This window comes from Coturnix japonica, unplaced genomic scaffold (genome assembly GCF_054131305.1).
Source record: "Coturnix japonica strain WE unplaced genomic scaffold, WE-NBRP24 Scf039, whole genome shotgun sequence".
Lineage (NCBI taxonomy): Eukaryota > Metazoa > Chordata > Aves > Galliformes > Phasianidae > Coturnix > Coturnix japonica.
Window position 1 is genome coordinate 2588996 of NW_028188942.1, and position 14528 is coordinate 2603523.

The following is a 14528-nucleotide window of genomic DNA, read 5'->3' on the forward strand; positions in this document are numbered from 1 at the left end:
GGGCACTGCCGTCACACAAGCTGCACTTGGTTCTGGTCTGCCAGGTCTGTGCTGGCCTGGATTTCTTCTGAGAAGTTTGTTGGAGCTGCTTGGAGTAGTGAAGGGTGGGGAAGAAGTGCTGCTCAACAGCTATGAGACGTGCAGCTCCTTCTGAAGTGCTCTTGAGAAGGACGGAGCGCATTTGCTGCAGCTTTCTCTGCAGATGTGCTCCTCACCTTGAAATCCTCCTGGTTTGTCCTCAGCTCCTGACCACGGCCTGTGCTCTGTTTTGCAGGCTGATAACATGCAGAAGCCGCAGCTGGTGCGTGCTATGTCATCTTTAAACGTACCAGCGTTTGCGGCAGCCCATGTTATTAAGAGCCACGTCGCCCAGGGGCCAGATGAGCTCTCTCTGGAGGTAAGCAGTTCCAGGCGTTCCTTGTTGTCATGCATAGAGGAGGGCAGTCCTTTCTGCTTTGTTTTCCTACCAGATTTGCTGAATCTGGGATTGATGTTTCAATCTCTTGCAGGTCGGAGATCTGGTGAGCATTGTTGATATGAGGACATATCAACAGGCTGAGCCCCTGGTGGAGAGGCAAGCATGGCTTTGAGGTAGGCACACGTTTTTGACTAGAGAGCACAACTTCAGTAGAGCTGGGAATCTCAGCTTGGAGCTGCTCTGCCTGCACAGGATGGCTGCTGGATGCAAACAGTTGCCCTGTGTCACTGTCAGTGGACCTTCCCTTTGGCTCTGGGCTCGGGCTAATGCTCACCTGTCTTTTTGTTCTAATTACAGGTTGGGCTTTTCCCTGGTGAGTGCATGGAACTCATCAGCGGAAAAGTTCCCGATTCCCTCCTCAATTCATTGCCAAAGCCAGGTGCGTAATTTACATTTGACAATGCGAGTTAGTCAAATAGGGTCAGAACATTACTTTCAGGGGGTTTGTTTATGCCCAAGTTCAGCAAGCTTAGAAAGAGAACTACAGTAATCTCCTTGGGCACCTCCAGGGATGGGGAAAATCCATTCTTGCGTGTCCTTGTTGGGAATGTTCTTCCCGTTATTACATGCTCTGTCGAATGCGTTGCGCTCAGCTTCGTCCAACTGAGCCAGGCCTGAAATGAACTGGTTTCTTTGTTTTGTTGTGCAGAGCCAAAGAAATGGGGCAAGCTCATCAACCGCCTTCGTTCCCTGGTGAAGGCCAGCCCCGGGAGAGCGAAGCAGCCTGAGCCTCCGACATTCTCCGGATCCATGTCCTTGCTTGACATCGTTGAGAGGTATTTAGCCTTCAGAACTTGAGGGCTGAGCTGTAGGAATGGAAGCATCCTCTGCTGTTTGAAACAGAGGGCGTTTCTAAGCTGTGTTTCAGCAGAAAGCAGGCAGTGCCCAGAACAGGCAACTTTTGGCCAGGGCTCGGTGCAGCTCTTCCCTCACCCTGCACCACGTCTGACAGCATGCTCTGTTTTCTCTGCAGACTGAGTTCTCCCAGTAAGAGGGCAGAGTCAGCAGCTGGCAGTTGGTGTTCCTGCTTCTGCCTGGGCAAACCATCCCCTGTGGCCAAACGCCAACTGCAGAGCAGTGCCAGGGAGCCCTCTGAAGCAGAAGTCTTGGTCCTGGCAGGTAAGCATGCAAATCCAGCTTACAAAACACTGCTTGTCAGCAACACAGGTAGAATTCATGCTTTCAGTGGGCTTGTACCTCCTTCTGGCATTCAAGTCCGTGCCTGACATCTTCAGTTGACACCTGTCTTTCCCAAATGAGTCTCTTGTCAACACAAGAGCTGGACCTGCACGTGGATCACTTTCAAGACAGTGACACTATTGCTAGAAGCCTATTTGCTTCTGCCCACCACCACTACATAGCCAAATGGCAAGAATCTCCATGGTTCATCTTGTGAACGTTCGACACTAACCGCTGTACATCTACTCCTTCCTAGGTGACCCGAGCCCTTGTATATCCCCAAGACACAGGGCATGTTACGATGACGCATCTTCCATCAATTAAGAGTTGTTACTAAGCACAGGATGCTGCAGTTCAGATGAAAGCCTTCCGTATAACATCAGCTATCAAGAGAAGAATGTCATCATCGTTGAAGCCCTCATTCATCCCATCCCTACTGAAGCTGCTGACCTGAGCCTGCCAGACACCTCAGGCACCAGCCTGGACTCAATGTCTCTGCAGTGCAGCCCAGCCCAAGCACAGCCCGAGTGCCCCGACAGCAGCACCACCATGCAGGCTCAGGTCAGCATCACCGAGGAGAAGCCGAGCATCTCGCAGGGGGGCACAGAATCAGGACACGAGTCCCAGGCTCCGGGCAACAGCACGGTCTCTGAGCAGCTCTCATGATTACAAGAGAGGATGAGTCCCATCTTTCCTCCAGACCTCACACCCCCTCCTTTCTCCTATTGAATAAAGGCACGCTCGTGCTCAATCAACGCCTTGACTGAATTCCGAGTTTTCATTCGCAGAGATTGGGATGAGTGCAAGAAACATCAAGGCAGCTCAGCTTACAACACTCTGGCTGTGGGGTTTGTGCGGCCGAGCTCTGGGTGTGTTCCCATTTTGCCTGACTTTGGGATGCCTGCAGCAAGAGCTCTGCTGCCGTTGTGTATGGCAGCAAATAGTCTCTAGCATCCTGGATGCTGCTCATGAAAACCCCAAGCTTCCTGGCTGTGGCTCTGTGATGCTTTTCAGGGCCTTTTGATGCTCTTTGATGCCGTAGCTGCTCCCTAACACCTCTGTCCTCCCGCCGTGTCCATTCCTGGCTCCCACCTGTGAGCTGTCCCTGCAGATCATCTCCAGCCCTGCCATCATCGCTCTGCGGCAGGAGGAGCTCGCCCTGACCAACATCAGGCAGTGCTGCCTGCCTCTCACACTCTCTAGACCAAGTGTAACTACGCTGTCGTGGAGACAAATGCTTTCTGTCACATCCTCCATCCCTGCAGACATTTACCTGTAGGCAGCTCTTGTAGAAGAAGATTCAAGCAGCAGAACCTTTTGCTCAGCTACAGCACACAAATGCTACAAAAGCAGGAATAACCCGCAAGCTCTGGGTCTGTTTGTCTTGCACAGGCATGCACTAACTGCGTTTGATGGTACCCCCCATCCTTGATTTCCTTCCCTGCTCCTTGTCTGATGGCGCTGCTGAGCCAGGAACAAGCTGCCCAGTGTGGCAGAGCATGGTGCAGAGCTGTGCTGGGACCTCCTCCCCTTCATCTGCTGCACATCAGTGCCCCACACGTGCCATTGGGATGCTCTGGCATGGGATGTGCCTCCAACCCAAAGCTCCTTCCCACCTCCCAAGGAAAAACAAAGCAACCCAAGCATCTCCAGCAAAGCTGCCCAGCAGACAGCAGGGAATGCAAACAGCTTCTGGCTGCTCCCCTGCACTCCTGTCCTAAGTAAGAGACCCCATGAGGACTGGCTGGGAAATCAGTGCATGACACATGTGAGTGTGCACAGCATTGTGCAAAGCAGTGGGGTTCCATGAGTTTGTGTGTGTGTGTATCTCGGCTGTTATGAAAGCATGGGAAGACTGCCTTACTGAGTCCCAGATAATTACTTATCCTCAAATGATTTTTCCTGGCCAAATTTAGAGCCTCTCACAGGTAATCGAGACCAACAGGCTGTTGTTGCACAATCAACAGACACAATCTAGATGATCAGCTGAGGAAAATAAAGCATCATGCAAAGGGTACTAGATAAGTGAGCAGCTTGAGATCTGCACATTTATGTGATACTCATGGTCTTAGACAATATTTGCTTAGTGAGGTCACATAGAATGAAAGTAAAATAGAAGAAGTGCAATTGGTCTCAGTTCACACAGCTGGCTGGTTTGTCTCAGGCTAATCCTGAACTGCCTCAAGCGACTGCTTTGGTGCTCTACAGAACAGAAACTTCAGAGATCTCTTTCTATTACTAAGTGTTTGAAAGAGCAATTTGCTCTGTTAATTATCCATCATTTCTGTGCAGTCTGTTTTGTCAGACGTGTCTTTAGCCTCCAAGTTGTATGTGAAGAATTGTTTCCGTCGTAATGCACAATGTACTAAAAATTGAGAGATGAAAATGTGAAGAGTTTTTCCAGCTTTGATTTCATGTCTGGAATTTTGGAACCCACTACTTGCAGTTGTTAATCTGTCCAAACTGGTCTGGTTTGGAATGCCCTCATCCTTCTTGAATCGCTGTTAAAGGCGGAGCAATTCCTACAAGTGCCATGGCCCCACTGTTGTTCTAATTCTTGTTTCTTTGTTTTCCACACACTGCTTTTCAAGCCTCCTTTTTCTTTACAGTCAAAGTGAGAACTGCACTGTGAGGTGTCTGAACCTTGTTGTGCCTCTACATAAATAGAACAGCAGCAAAGCCTGACAGGTGACTGTGCTGACAGCTCTCGTAGCCAGTAACATGTAACTGTGCTAAATCCCTTGTGACGGCTTTGATTTCATTTTTGCCAGTGAAATCCTTGTAAAAGGAACTGCAGCAGTGTGATGAGCTAAGGTGAAGATGCTGGTTTTAGTAGTGCTCTAAGCTGAGTGGAAGGGCAATTGAATGAGGGTTATATGCTTTCTCTGGGACAATAAGGTTTTATTTCCTGAGGGAAAGAGCCAGCTTTTCATGGGCTATATGTGGGCTTTGGCAAGGGCAGACAATCCAGTCTGTCAGGAAGCCATTTGAGGTGCTTCAGGTTTGTAAGCTTGTCTTTTTGTTTTTCAGGCGGATATTTGGAGCATGGGTGTAGTGCTGTATGCTCTGCTGTGTGGGTTTTCCCTTTGGATGATGACAATATGATGGCACTCTACAGGAGGATACCAGTGGGTATCAGTTGTGCTAGAATACACTGAGAAGGGAAATAGCTGAGCTTGACAAGAGGCCTTGCTTTTCAGATGGCAGAACATGCTGAGCTGTGGGTAGAAAGGCCTGTCTGCTGAATATTGTCCCTGTTTTTGCTGCTTTGTCTACCAGTATTTTGTGGATTTGGTTCTACGCTTGGTTGGCCTATGTGGCACTGTAGCCTAATTCTGTACCATGATAGCATACAGAATTTAAGGAGAAGTATTTTCCTGCCAATGGGCTGGATTTTTTTGTATCTGGTTCTTCAACTGGCTGCTCCCTATACTATCTGTAGTAAAAATATAGACACATCATTTGATTTCCCTGAAATGAATGTTCCTAAATGCCAGCTCTTCTCATGTCTACAAAGATCAAAGTTCTGCATTTGCTATTAGAATTTCCTCTTCCAGAATCAGGAGGTAATGTAGGACCCCACAGATTGCCTTCAGAATCCAACAGTTAGTTCTGTTTCCTTTCGGAGTGCATAACAACCTGAGCACATGAATTGAATGACGTGGCTTGTTAGTCTGGTACAAACTCTGCTGTACACTGAAACCTGGTCCATTTGTAAGCAGGACTTTGTCCATCTCTGCAGGACAGCAGAAAACCCTTTGTGCTAATCATGATGCCAAGAAGCAGAATGCGGCAGATGATCCAACTGCTTCAGGTGTTCATTTCCTTAAAACTGAATAGTTTTGGACTGAGAGTTTGTAAGCAGAACAGAGCTCTTAAAGCTGTCAGAGATTATTTCTGCACTGTTCAATTCTATCTGCCTAACATACACCGGATCTCAGAACTGCATTGCTTGAACTGGTGGAACTTGTTGAAGTGAACTGGGATGAGCAAGTTTTAGAACTTAGTCAGAATGCAGTAAAAAATGGATAATCTCATGAGTATTAAGGTACAGGCTTGCTATTTCTGCACTGAATTTGTTTTTATTTTACATGGCTGTGATCTGAAAGTTGCTTGAAACGCAGGCACCTAGGCACTGTTGTGTAGCTGAATTTCACACGATAGGTCCTGAAATATCCTGGAATCAAAAACTCTGACTTGTTTTAAGTCTGCTGCTTGAGTCTAATCAGGGTCATAGTGTCTGTGTGCAGTGTTTCTTTCCCTGTAATGCTCCACATCATTTCATTTTGGGAATATTGAAGGAAATGGACTATGTGCCATAACTGTTGTTAGAACAAAGTATGTCTGGTGTGATCTTATGCATAGGTTCTGTAACTGCTCTTCACAGCTCAGGTGTTTGACCTTCTTTTTGGTGAAGTGATGAAATACTGCTGGTTTCTATTTGTGCTTCTAGGCACCTTGAAGCTCTTAGGAATAGAACAATTGTCTCCAGTTCTTTTCAATGATATCAGTAACAGCTCGAGTGTTGCTGCCCACTAGGTAGACCCAAAGAAGCAGATTACAGTGAAACAACACACGAGCTGGACCTGAATGAGGATCACTTTCAAGACAGTGGCTATGCTGCTTCAAGCCTACTTGCTTCTTCCTGCCGCCACTCTATTACCAAGTATCAACAACCTTTCATGATTCAACTTGCAAATGTTTGAAACTAACCCTTGTGTTTCTATGCCTTCCTAGGTGATTCGAGCCCTTGTCAACCCCAAAGATCCAAACCAAGCAGTGTCTTTCCATCAATGGAGAGTTCTTATTAAGCATGAATCGCTGCAATTCGGATGACAGCCTTCCACATGGTAACAGTGATGGACACAAGGGGCTCATCCACGTTCATGCTCTCATATCTCCTGGCTCTGCTGAAGCTCCTGACCTGAGCCTGCCAGACACAGCAGTCACCTGCCTGGATTGTGACCCAGCGCCTTTGCAGTGCTGCCCATCCCAAGCGCAGCCCGAGTGTCCCAGCAGCAGCACCACCATGCAGGAGCAGGGCAGCATCAGTGAGGTGAAGCTGAGCATCTTAGATGGGGACTTAGAGTCAGGCTGCCAGTCCCAGGCACCAGGCAGCAGCACCAGCTCTGAGCCACTCTCATCTTGACAAGAGGAGTCCCATCTTCACCCTTGACCTCTCAAGCCCTCCTGTCTTTTATTGAATAAAGTCACTCTCATGCTCAGTCATCGCCTCGACTGCATTCTGAGTCTTCAATCACAGGGATTGGGATGAATGCAACAAACAGCAAGGCAGCTCAGCTTGCAATGCTATGGCTGTGGGGTTCGTGCAGGCAGAGCTCTGGGTTCCCATTTTGCCTGGCTTTGGGATGTCTGCAGCAAGATCTCTACCATTTTGTATGGGAGCAAATAATCTCTAGCATCCAGGTTGCTGCTCATGATATATCCCAGTCTTCCTGGCTGTCACTTTGTGATACTTTTCAAAGCCTTCTGATACTCTTTGATGCCTTGGCTGCTCCCTAACACCTCTGTCCTCCTGCCATGTTGACTCACGTCTCCCACTTTTAAGCTGGCTTTGCAGATCATCTCCAGCCCTGTCATCATCACGCTGCAGCAGGAGGTGCTCACCTGGCCCAATGTCTGGCAGTACTGCTTGTTCTGCAGATGAGCAGCTGCCTCCTCATCTCTTCAGCTACAGTAGTTTTTCTCAGGGCAGTTAGATGCAGTCATGCTCCTCTGGATTTGGTGTGTTAAATCCATGCTGCATGGCAGCAGTCAGTGCAATACAAAGGTGTTCTGTGTGCCACAGCATTTCTCCAGGGGCTGCCAAAGGTAGAAGCACAACACAGCACCATCCTTCTGACAGTAATGTCTGTGAGTGTTAGACATGTGAGCACTGCATCATCCCCAGCGTGTCAGTGCTTTTCCACACCAACCTGACTCTCACACTCTGCACTGAATGTAACTCTGCTCTTGTGGAGACAAATGCTTTCTGTCACATCCTCCATCCCTGCAACCATTTGCCGGTAGGCAGCTCTTGCAGAAGAATCAAGCAGCAGAACCTTGTGCTCACCCTACAGCATGCAAATGCTATGAAAGCAGAAATAACCTGGCATGCTCTGGGTCTGCAAGGCTGCACAGATGGGAGAGGTAGATTGTGTTTTTGCAGTGGAAGTTTCCAGTATTTTCAGTACATAGTGTAGGCCCTAACTGAATGTATAACCCTCTTGTAAAACAGCTGTATAAGTAGTTTTTCCACCAAGAAAGTTGCTGAACAGAATTAAGTTCAGACTGGGGGCATTCTGACATGGGGAGAATTGAGACAAGCACAAGATAAATACAGGGTGGGTAGAGCCCAGCACAGGACAGAATGAATGTACTGACTTTTGGAAACATTGCCCTTCTCTGTCCGCAGAAAAGTACAAGGCAGACCTAAAAACAAGAGGTTGGTAATTGACCTTCTATGGAAATGAATCCTAGCCATAGTCTCGAGGAGTCTGTGAGCCTGAGATGCTCAACCAATGAGAGCCATGAGAGCATCACCTGCAGTGGGTTTAGGGCACAGAACAGAATTGATTTCACTGACTGGTGTGCAGTTTCTCCCTTGCCAATAGGGGATGTGCGCGCAGTATTGCAATAATGAATAAGCACTGCTGCTATCGCTGCCATCTTTGCCTAACTAGAAATCTTTGACTTTGAGAGTTTCTCACACAAGGGGAGAGGGTAAGAAAGTAAAGAGGCACAGAAAACTAAGGGAAACTGCTCTTCTTTATCTTATCTATAAAAATTGATACGATGCTGTTGTGCATTTTTTTTAATTTTATTTTTAATTTTTTGCTAATGTCAGTTAGATTGTTTTAAAATATCCACACACCAAAATCTGACTACCAAGCAAATGTAATGAAAATGAAATGAAGGTGAGTTAGTGGAAAGCACAAGGCCATATTATATTAGGCTCCAGCAAATTTACAGGCAGTCACTGCACGAAGAGGTAGATCTGAGTTGCACATTATATGATTCCCACAAAGATTAAGGAAATCTGAAGCTTTCAATATATTTTTTTAATTCTTTTTTCATTTCATTTTTAAACACCTTACCCAGACCCCAACCCTCACAGGAGCTGTAAAGATAACAGCATTAACCAGCAATGTAACTCTAATCCTAACCCTTACCCTGATTCTAAAATCGTCCCTAACTCCAAATGCAACAACAAAAATGATGCTAGAAGTTTGTAGCAAAAGGAACCTTAACCCTGATCATAATCCAAAAAAAAACCCATTATGGTAACAATAATCTTTACCTTAAGAGTAATATTAATCAGAGCCCAGATGATGCCTGCATCCAATCAGAAGCATGCTTTGCATTATTTAAGAGTTGTATTTTTTCCAATGAACTCTCTCTATTATCACGTTTATAAAGTAACAGAGTCTGTTCTTTTTCTCCTGACACTGTGCCTTACTCCTGACATCCCCTGGAAATGACCCAGATAGGGCACCATCAAAGTAATGCTAATAGTAATGTCAATCCTAAGGGTATCTCTAGCCTCAGTGTTAATGGGACGCTAACAACAATCCCAACAGCCTTAAACATTCTGGTGGTGTGAAAGAGGTGCTGCCTTGCACATGCTGGGCAGTCCCATTGCCTGTTAAATGCAGGCGGCAGCGTAGAAACATGATGCCCGTGGTCAGAATGCCCTGTGGCAGATCCTGGCACCGGAGAACTGACCGGAGAACCATGAGAGAACTGACAACAAATCACGCGACATCAGAACCGACCCAGTGGTTATTTAAAAGCCTTGGGAGACCCAGACAGGATCTCAGAGTGGTGAATGTAGGTACAGAAGTTGTTACTACTCTGTTTTCTTCTAAAATAAGTGGTTTTTTTTCATCTCAGAAGTTGGGGGGGGGGGGGGGGGGGGGCGGGAAAGGGATATCAATTTAATTACTCATTAATTTATTGACAGACATTCACGTTTGCTACGTTTGGAGAAGTTTTTATTTGTTTGCTGTGGTTTGATTTTTTTTTTTTCTTTTTTTTTTCCCCCTTCCCTCCTCTTCCATCTTTGTGTTCTTCCCCTATAATCAAAAGAACGGATCCCCAGGGTTTGTCCCGCAGACGTTCTTTCCGTGGTCTCTGCTGCCACCTGCTGGCCAATACACGGAACTGCCACTGTTGGGCGTTTGGTGCCGCAGGAAGCACAACGCAGATCTGAGTTCTGACCGGTCTACGCAGCAAATCCGCCAATCTTTATTGCGATAAGCCCTCCAGACAAGAGCATAAAGTCTTTGCCTGAGGGCAGGGTTAGTAGTAATGGATGTCAGTTTTGAAATTTCCAGTCCATTCACCATAGCACTTTCTGCCTCCATGTCCCATAACCAGAGCAGCTATGCTGGCATGCTCTCTTGGTTTCTGTCTAAACCACTGTACTATATCCATCAGTTCAGCTGCTGTATTATGGGCAGCAGGGTTTGGGGGGTGGACACTGGTCAGGGCACTCCCACCAGCCTATCCTGCATTTTTTTTTTTTTTTTTTTTTTCATTTTTGGGTTACAATCAGTCAGATCTCAAATAGATCTAGTCCAAATGGAACCTCAAAATCTGACCTTTTAGTGCCTTCATTTACAGAGTCCATTTTATACAGATTCCCTTGTACAGGGCCCCCATGGTCCTCCAGACAGTTGTTACTGATCTTCCATAGGAGAATGATTGAATTAGGTTTTTTCCCATCAAAACTGCCACCTGTCTTTCCAATTTTTCAACACTATCATTCAATAGCTGATTTGCATCAGCCTGAGCCTCTTCAGTTATGTTCAGACAGTTCAAGGCCATTAAAAGTGGCCATGCCACCATGAACACAGCTAACTGTCATTCTCAAGTTGTAAGTATGTCTTTGCTAAGACCATGGAAATACTCAGTCAGGTGGGCCAGGGACTCATGGACCCTCCCTCCGTCCCACACAGGGCCCCATTTTTCAGTGACAGAAGCAGTGCTGCATTTTGAGGATCCTAGGAATCCCAGGACATGCCCTGACAAAAGGTCATTCAAAGGGGTAGTCTTTCCCCATCCAAACAACTCCATGATATTCACAGAATCACAGAATTGTAGGGGTTGGAAGGGACCTCCAGAGACCACTGAGTCCAGTCCCCCTGCCAAAGCAGGTTCCCTACACCACAAAAGAGGTACGAAGAGGTAGATCTGAGTTGCACATTATATGATTCCCACAAAGATTAAGGAAATCTGAAGCTTTCAATATATTTTTTTAATTCTTTTTTCATTTCATTTTTTAAACACTTGACCCAGACCCCAACCCTCACAGGAGCTGTAAAGATAACAGCATTAACCTGCAATGTAACTCTAATCCTAACCCTTACCCTGATTCTACAGGGGACTGTCTGAAACGGACATCAATTCAATTACTCATTAATTTATTGACAGACATTCAAGTTTGCTACGTTTGGAGAAGTTTTTATTTGTTTGCTGTGGTTTGGTTTTTTCTTTTTTCTTTTTTTTTTCCCCCTTCCCTCCTCTTCCATCTTTGTGTTCTTCCCCTATAATCAAAAGAGAACGGATCCCCAGGGTCTGTCCCGCAGACGTTCTTTCCGTGGTCTCTGCTGCCACCTGCTGGCCAATACATGGAACTGTCACTGTTGGGCGTTTGGTGCCACAGGAAGCACAACGCAGATCTGAGTTCTGACCGGTCTACGCAGCAAATCCGCCAATCTTTATTGTGATAAGCCCTCCACATGGCATTGCGCATGCACTCGAACACGCAACAGGCATAGATTTCTCTTAACTCCTTGAGGAGCAGGCAAGCAGAACAACTGAGCGCACCACTGCTTGTGATTGGGCCACCCCCATCATAGAGATGTGTGTTAGATCTTTTACCCACCCCTGGACTGGCCTTGATGTTTAACGATAACCTCTGAAATCTGAGCTACTGCCAATAAATGCTTTTCAACTGTGATGTATCTTTATTCTGCTCCATGCCAAACCTGTGGCCAAAACCTCATAGGGGTTCACAAAGAACTCTGGCTCTGCCAGAGCCCCCATCCAGACCCTTCTTGAGTTACATTCACATCTAGTTTGGCTGAAAAGGTTGGACTATAAATACTCAGTGCTTGGGCCTGTTTAACAGATATTTTTTCCTGATTATGCTGTCCATCGATCTTTTTAAACTGAACTCCTGCTCTAATCTGGTCTTTAAACATTTGTTGTCTCAAGACCCTAATGGGTCCAGACTGGATTACCTTAGGGGCTGGACGCCTAAGTCATGGCAGCAGATGGTTCTCTGCCTTTCTCAGACCTTTCCACCACCATTCAGAGCCTGCATCTGGCCGTAGGCACTCTTGTCTCCCCATCAATTGGGCAGCCTGTTGTATTACAGCACCTGAGGGCCACTGGGGGGTTCAGTATGGATAACATAGACCCATACTGATGTAAAGGTGATGGCTGTAGGATGAGATCCCTCGTTCCTGATGAAAAATTTATTGACTGGGCTCTCAAAATCATCTTCATAGATTGCCTCTTTCATGCCTAATTCTCTAATATAATTTTGTTAGTCCTCCATAGAGGACCACAGGCTGATATTTAATGGTATGTCATTCTTATTTGGCCATGTTATATGACACACAGCCATAAATCATTCACTGATCAAATGGCTATCCTCATTATGTTGGACAGAGCATACAGTCTTTGCCTGAGGGCAGGGTGAGTAGTAATGGATGTCAGTTTTGAAATTTCCAGTCCATTCACCACAGCGCTTTCTGCCTCCATGTCCCATAACAAGAGCAGCTATGCTGGCATGCTCTCTTGGTTTCTGTCTAAACCACTGTACTATATCCATCAGTTCAGCTGCTGTATTATGGGCAGCAGGGTTTGGGGGGTTGGATACTGGTCAGGGCACTCCCACCAGCCTATCCTGCATTTTTTTTTTTTTTTTTTTTTTCATTTTTGGGTTACAATCAGTCAGATCTCAAATAGATCTAGTCCAAATGGAACCTCAAAATCTGACCTTTTAGTGCCTTCATTTACAGAGTCCATTTTATACAGATTCCCTTGTACAGGGTCCCCATGGTCTTCCAGACAGTTGTTACTGATCTTCCATAGGAGAATGATTGAATTAGGTTTTTTCCCCATCAAAACTGCCACCTGTCTTTCCAGTTTTTCAACACTATCATTCAATAGCTGATTTGCATCAGCCTGAGCCTCTTCAATTATGTTCAGACAGTTCAAGGCCATTAAAAGTGGCCATGCCACCATGAACACAGCTAACTGTCATTCTCAAGTTGTAAGTATGTCTTTGCTAAGACCATGGAAATACTCAGTCAGGTGGGCCAGGGACTCATGGACCCTCCCTCCGTCCCACACAGGGCCCCATTTTTCAGTGACAGAAGCAGTGCTGCATTTTGAGGATCCTAGGAATCCCAGGACATGCCCTGAAAAAAGGTCATTCAAAGGGGTAGTCTTTCCCCATCCAAACAACTCCATGATATTCACAGAATCACAGAATTGTAGGGGTTGGAAGGGACCTCCAGAGACCACTGAGTCCAGCCCCCTGCCAAAGCAGGTTCCCTACACCACGTTGCACAGCTCGGCATCCAGGCAGGTCTTGAATATCTCCAGAGAAGGAGATTCCACAACCACCCTAGGCAGCCTGTTCCAGTGCTCTGTCACTCTCACCGTAAAGAAGTTATTGCACACATTAGTGCAGAACTTCCTATGGTGCAGTTTCTGTCTGTTTCCCCTTGTCCCGTCTCCACACACTGCTGAAAAGAGTCTGGCCTCAACACTTTGCCCCCCACACCTCAAATATTTATAGAACCTGGATCCTGTCCCCTCTCAGCCTTCTTTTCTCAAGGCTAAACAGACCCAGTTCCCTCAGTCTCTCCTCATTGGGGAGATGCTCCAGGCCCTTCACCATCTTAGTGGCCCTCTGCTGGACTCTTTCTAAGAGATCCCTGTCTTTTTTTTACTGGGGAGCCCAGAACTGGACACAATATTCCAGATGAGGCCTCACCAGGGCAGAGTAGAGGGGGAGGATCACCTCCTTCGACCTGCTGGACACGCTCTTTTTAATGCACCCCAGGATGCCATTGGCTTTTTTGGCTACAAGGGCACACTGCTGGCTCATGGTTAATCTGTCGTCCACCAGGACGCCCAGGTCCCTCTCAGCAGAGCTCCTCCCCAGCAGCTCTTCCCCCCGCCTGTACCGGTGCATGCAATTATTTCTCCCTAGGTGCAAGACTCTACACTTGCTTTTGTTAAACCTCATCCGGTTTCTTACTGCCCGGCTCTCCAGCCTGTCCAGGTCTCGCTGAATGGCAGCACAGCCTTCAGGTGTGTCAGCCAATCCTCCCAACTTCGTGTCATCAGCAAACTTGCTGAGGGTGGTCATTGATGAAGATGTTGAACAAGACCGGACTGAGCACAGACCCCTGGGGGACGCCGCTCGTTACAGCCCTGCAGCCAGACACTGCACCGCCAACGACAACACTCTGCACTCTGCCAGTCAGCCAATTCTCGACCCACTTCACTGTCCAATCACCTATCCCATACTTCCTCAGCTTTGTTATAAGGATGTCATGGGAGACTGTATCAGTTATAGAGGTTATAGAGTTCAATTCCTGTAGTCAGTTTGGCGGCCCAGGTGGGACCAGCTCTGTTCGCTGCAGGACCAGCTGAGAGGGAGACACTTTTGGCGCACCCTGAGATTTCTCTGAAGGACTCCCTTCCTCACCTGATCACTGCAGGGACAGACAAGGACCACCCATAGGTGGACCAGGTATGTGTATGGTAAGTGGAGCCCATATGTCTTGAGGAGACATCCTACACAGTTTACAGCCATACGTGCTGCTCCCAGGGAGGTGAGCTC

At 46.9% G+C, this 14528-nt stretch overlaps 1 long non-coding RNA gene across 1 annotated transcript; it reads left to right on the top strand.

Annotated features, from left to right (window-relative positions):
• Window positions 1–272: 272 nt before the first annotated feature.
• LOC146753221 (uncharacterized) lies at window positions 273–1248 on the top strand. Its single transcript, XR_014940247.1, has 3 exons — window positions 273–397; window positions 510–591; window positions 776–1248. It is a non-coding gene; the product is annotated as an uncharacterized LOC146753221 (long non-coding RNA).
• Window positions 1249–14528: the final 13280 nt, after the last annotated feature.